The sequence below is a fragment of the Leopardus geoffroyi genome, chromosome E1 (genome assembly GCF_018350155.1).
Source record: "Leopardus geoffroyi isolate Oge1 chromosome E1, O.geoffroyi_Oge1_pat1.0, whole genome shotgun sequence".
NCBI lineage: Eukaryota > Metazoa > Chordata > Mammalia > Carnivora > Felidae > Leopardus > Leopardus geoffroyi.
This window is the reverse complement of record NC_059330.1, coordinates 55,571,673-55,577,672: the sequence shown is the minus strand read 5'-3', so window position 1 is coordinate 55,577,672 and position 6,000 is coordinate 55,571,673. Positions and strand designations below refer to the sequence as shown.

At 46.5% G+C, this 6,000-nt stretch overlaps 1 protein-coding gene across 1 annotated transcript in view; it reads left to right on the top strand.

Moving 5' to 3' along the window:
* The first annotated feature begins 803 nt into the window (after nucleotides 1–803).
* Nucleotides 804–6,000, top strand: part of GRB2 (growth factor receptor bound protein 2) — a 73,884-nt gene continuing 68,687 nt past the window's right edge. Inside the window, exon 1 of the mRNA XM_045490882.1 lies at nucleotides 804–1,016. The gene's annotated coding sequence lies outside the window, so the exon portion shown is untranslated. The remainder of the gene's footprint in view (nucleotides 1,017–6,000) is intronic.

The window sequence follows — 6,000 nt, the reverse complement described above, 5'->3', positions numbered from 1 at the left end:
GGAATTACTTAGCATTGAACAGAACACGACTCTGTCACGCCTCCGTTCCTTGTACATGCGTGCTGTTCCCTTCGCCAGGAATGCATCTATCTCCACTTCTCTGTCTGGTGAACTCCTACTGGTCTTCAGCTCAGACATCATCATCATTCACCTTTTCAGGGAAGGCTATTCTGAGATGAGAATAGCGGTCCTTCCTCGCATCTTTTTGGCTTACTCAGCATTCCCCAAAATAATTCTAACATTACATACGGCATTTTTTGTTTACTTTTAATCCCCTCTAGACCTTGAATTGCTTGAGGGCTAGGATTTCTGTTCATCGTTGTACCTTCTATACCTAGCACCTATACTCATACCTACGCTTAGCATATTTCAAGCACTTGATTAGATCAAGGAGCAAAGAATATATTCGCCTAACACTGCAGTTTGGACCGGATTCTCAAATATTTCAAAACCTGGTCCTCTATTTGGAGTGCTTCATGCTGGAGGGAGATTTCCGCACCCCATCACCACTCCCCGCCAACTGCCTCGGTTTGGTGGCAAGAAAAGGGAAGTGATTAGGGTGTGGTGAAGAGTCACCCCTTCAGGGCTGGGCTGTAATTTACCCGCCTCGGAACCGAAAGGGTTACAGCGACCCGGAGGCGGAGCCACGGCGGTGCCACCTGCTGCGGGGCGGTCTGGCGCAGGCGCCTAGGCTGCTAGATGGTGGCTACCTGCGCGACCCGGGCGGAGGAGGAGCGCTTGCGCTCTGCGCTTTTCCGCCGGGGGAAGTCTCGCGGGGGCGGGGCGGGGCGGGGCCGCGCGGAGAAGTTCTCGCGGGACCCCGACGAGGAGCGGAAGCCAGGCGGCTGTGCTGCTTCGGCGAGCGGGCGGCGGCGGCGACGGCGGTGTCGACGAAGATTGAAGCGGTGACGGCGACGGGCACAGGCGCTGCCCTAGGGGAGCAGCAGCGGGGTCGGTGGCCGCTCGCACCGCTGCGGAGGGGACGGCCGGGCGCGGAGCGGAGCAGCTGCGCCACGGTGAGTGCGGCCGGCGGCGGCGGCGGCGCTGCTCCGGTGCCTCTTTCCCCCCCGCTCCGCAGCGGTAGTTGGCCCGCGGGGACCGGGCCGGAGCCTACCGAGGGCTGCCGGGGCTCGGGTTCGGAGTGGCGAGGCCTGTGGCGGGGGACGGAGTCCCCGGGGCTCCGGGCACCGCGTTTCCCCTTTTGGAGCGCTTCCTTCCTGGGGCACCGTCCTCCCCCGGCCCTTCGCTCGGCTCACAGCCCCGGACCCTGGGGCAGGGGGCCGGGGGCTCCTAATTAAGTTCTACGCTTTCTTCGAGAGGGTTTGCGCAGAAGGGGCCCGGGAGAAGCCCAGGAGCCCTGGGTACTCATTCTGTGAGTCAGTCTGACTTGGCCCGGGAGGCGGGGGATTCGCAGCGGCTGCATATGTGGTGATTGATGCTCCTTCGACCTGCACGGCCACCACGTCACCATCTCCTGGTGTCTTTAGGCCGAATTTGGGGAGGGACCCCACCAACCCTATGAATACCATGAGTGAGAACCTTTTGCTCCTGGAGCCGGTTGAGATGCCTTTACCTCTGTCGCTTTTTTTTTTTTTTTTTTTTTTTTAATTTTTGAGACTATCCTCTGAAAAATTCTTGTAAAGAACAACAAGCAGCAGTTGGTTGAAATGTTCCGAGGAATGATTTCAATGCGAGAGGCTAGAAAAGCAGTGGTACTTTTCATTTGCTCTTTTAAACATAAGCCGTAGGAGTTGTAGCTTGTTTAGGGAGTTATTATGAAAGTCCGATTTGCAGAGGAGCGGAAGGGCACTCGGGGTCTATCTTTTGGCTCTGTTGCCTCAGAAACGAGTCTAAAAGACACATGAAAGAAGTTAGCATAGTCTCTTTGGCTTTCCCGTCTCACTTTTTCGCTTTGCACTTCTCCAGTAGTTGCCTTTCCTTTCTCCATTTCACTGAGTACACTAAATGCTTACTCGTGTAATGCAAGTCATTTGCTTCCTCCCTGCCCCCGTTTTTTTTTTTTTCTTTCTAATCTACTTCCCCTTCCTCCTTTTTGTCCCCCTCTTGGGCATAATTTTTCGAGGTTTCTGACCTTTGGTGCAATTCGTATTCTCCCTCATTTAAAGAGTCCGTTTTCTCTCTGGGGAAGATACCCTCTTTCCTCCTTCAGTCAGCCAGAAGAGTTGCCAGAGAACCTTGCCTAGACTTTTAAGTTCTCCCCCTGGGAACGGGGAGGCTCAAAGGATTGAATTCATCCGTAAGTAATCAATACCACCAGTAGGTCACAAGTGTAGCTGGCTTGTGTTATTTGTGTTTTAGTTGTTTTCATTTTAACATTGTACTGTGTGACTGCTTTCTTTTTTCTTTCTAGGTTTCTCATGTTAGTAAGGAAGATTGGGTCAATTTGGGGCTTGTATGACTTTTTTTTTTCTTTAACATTTATTTACTTTTGTGAGACAGAGAGCAGGGATGGGGCAGAGAGAGAGGGAGACACAGAATGGGAAGAAGGCTCCAGACTCTGAGCTGTCAGCACAGAAGCCCTACTTGGGAGCTCGAACTCATGAACCACGAGATCATGACCTGAGCTGAAGTCGGAGGCTTAACCGACTGAGCCACCCAGGGGCCCACTCATCATATGACTTCTTTTTGGCTTTTAGTGGGAAGTGGTTAATGTTGAAAAACAAAAACCAGGGGCGCCTGGGTGGCGCAGTCGGTTAAGCGTCCGACTTCAGCCAGGTCACGATCTCGCGGTCTGTGAGTTCGAGCCCCGCGTCGGGCTCTGGGCTGATGGCTCAGAGCCTGGAGCCTGTTTCCGATTCTGTGTCTCCCTCTCTCTCTGCCCCTCCCCCGTTCATGCTCTGTCTCTCTCTGTCCCAAAAATAAATAAACGTTGAAAAAAAAAAAAATTTGAAAAACAAAAACCAGTCATAGACCTATATATTACAATAGAATTAAGATAACGTGAAATATTTAAGGGATTGGAATTTATTTAGACCGCTGATGAATTAAAACCTGGCCATTGTGATAGTATGAATTCTTTACCAGGGTTCTTTTAATTACTCATCTTTGTTATTGTTGTTGAGGGGTTGTTTGTTGTTGTTTTTTTTTTTTTTTTGACAGAGAGGAATAACTTGTGTTCCATTGCTCCTTCCCTTGTTCAAAATTTTCTGAATTCCCAAGGTAAAAAGCGAAGTTAATTCTTATAATCGGCTTTTTCTGATACTAAGAGCAAGCATTTAAATGCTTGAGGGAGTTCACTTCGTTAGCAAGTGTATTCAGATCTGAGGGATTGCTAGGTTTTAAATACCACTAGTTGATGGCACTTAGCGATTTTTCTGAGAAAAATCTGTTATGTTGCCTGTTGGGCTGCAGCAGTTCTGACTGTTACCTATAACAGAAGAGTAATAGATTTTGGAGAAATTAATACGAAGTAGAGACTCACCGCGCTCTGCTGAGAGAAATTAATTAGTTACTTGCTTAATTCAGAAGAACTTTCCAGCACTACTGAATGGCTGTTGGGAGTCCTTGGTTTTATTTGTCAAAGTTGGCTTTTTCCTAGTTGAGCCGAGTGAACACGCATTATTTTCATTTTATGCAAAGACCTTGTAGTGCATTGTGTGGAATGCAAAGTTTAAAATCTGGTTAAGGCGCCCTTCTAGTACAACAGTGATTCTTCGAATTTAGTGTGCATGAGAATTACCGTGAGTCTTACTTTAAATCAGTCTCTGGGCCTAAGGCCCCTACCTTTTGCAGAACTCCAGAAGGCACCCCACAGTGAATCAGTCTCTGAATAGGGAGGTTCTGATGCTACTGGTCCAAGGACCAAGACTGTTGCTGCAGAATGCAGCTGTAAAATAACGAGGATGGAGTGGAATGCGGCTTTCAATTAGTCCATTTAAAATCACACCTTCTGTATATACAGAGTAAATATTTAAAAGCCAAACAGAGTAACTGATGATAGATGTGATTAGTCTTTATATGCGTAAGTATGTGAGCATTGTTAGGACTGTGATGTGGAGCAATTTAATTTTAAACTTTGTACTTAATAGGGCTGTTAATTTACCTACGAGAATGCTCTGCTAAGTTTGTACGCAGATGGAAGACGGACGATGTAAGAATATAGTGGCCTGGTATTTGAAAAGGTACGGTGATACTAGCCAGTTAACACTTCTTAGCACTTTGCGCCAGAGACTCTATGAAGGCCTTTACACATGGTATCTCTCTCTTTTTCAGATTTTTTTTTTCAACGTTTTTTTTTTTTTGTTTTTTTTTGTTTTTTTTTTTTTTTTTTGGGACAGAGAGAGACAGAGCATGAACGGGGGAGGGGCAGAGAGAGAGGGAGACACAGAATCGGAAACAGGCTCCAGGCTCTGAGCCATCAGCCCAAAGCCTGACGCGGGGCTCGAACTCACGGACCGCGAGATCGTGACCTGGCTGAAGTCAGACGCTCAACCGACTGCGCCACCCAGGCGCCCCATCTTTTTCAGATTTTTTAAAATTTATTTTTTTAAGATTTTTTTTTAAATTTTTTAATCTTTATTTATTTTTGAGAGAGCGACAGAGTGCGAGTAGGGGAGTAGCACAGAGAGAGGGAGACACAGAATCCAAAGCAGGCTCCAGGCCCTGAGCTGTCAGCACAGAGCCCAACGTGGGGCTCAGACCCAGGAACTGTGAGATCATGACCTGAGCTGAAGTCAGGCACTCAAACGACTGAGCCACCCTAGCGCCCCTTTTTTTTAAGATTTTTAATTTTTTTTTTTTTTAAGTATTTTTTACACCCAATGTGGGGCTCAAACTCACAACACTGAGATAAAGAGTAGCACTCTCTAAGCTCTACTGACAGAACCAGGCAGGTGCCCCATGGGCTATTTCTTTTAATCATCAAAATGCCCTTAAAAAGTAGATGCTGTTAGCCCCATTTTCCAGCTTAGGGAAACTAGGAATTAGAGACTATAAGTTATTTCTCTAGTGTTTCCCATCTAGTCAAGTGGTAAAGCGACAGTTGAATCCAGGTTTGACTCCAGAACACCAGTAAGATTTTGGTGTTTGTTTTTTCCTTCTTTCTTTTTTTTTTTTTAATGTTTATTTTATTTGGTTGGAGGGGAGAGCACGCCTGGACGTGCAGACAGGGGAGGGGCAGAAAGAGAGGGGGACAGAGGATCCGAAGTGGGCTCTGTGCAGACAGCAGAGAGCTCGATGCAGGGCTCGAACTCAGGAATCCAGGCGTCCCGGTGTTGGGTTTTTTCTAACTATAAAAGTAGTGATGAAAATATAACTGAGGTATATGGTGCAGAAAATGAAAATATTCTGTGACCTTGCTCCCGGAGATAACCATTGTTAACCCTTTGATTTTTTTTTTTTTTCTTTAGCACATGCTGATAAATAATGTTTTGCTTTACAGAAATGGAGTAAACGAATCTTTCTTCATTTTTGTTTTTAACTTGATAATATCTTTTAGTATTTATATAGAAATATATTTCATAGACATTCTCATGGATATTGATCAGGTATATATGTATTTTGCACATGGTGTTTGTCAGTGTTTCCGCAAGATAAATGTAGAAAATGGAATTGTGGGGCGCCTGGGTGGCGCAGTCGGTTAAGCGTCCGACTTCAGCCAGGTCACGATCTCGCGGTCCGTGAGTTCGAGCCCCGCATCAGGCTCGGGGCTAATGGCTCAGAGCCTGTAGCCTGTTTCCGATTCTGTGTCTCCCTCTCTCTCTGCCCCTCCCCCGTTCATGCTCTGTCTCCCTCTGTCCCAAAAATAAATAAACGTTGGAAAAAAAAAATTTAAAAAAAAGAAAATGGAATTGCTTGTTCAAGGGTGTGTATTTTTAAATTGTCAGTACATACTATAAAATTACTTTCCAAAAAGATTGAACTGATTAATTCCCTGCTCCTGTGCTCTGTGATGGTTTTATTATTACCAATACCAAGCACATTGTCAGGCATATAGTAGCAGCTCAAATTGTTAAGTGGATGAACATTGAATAAAGAGCC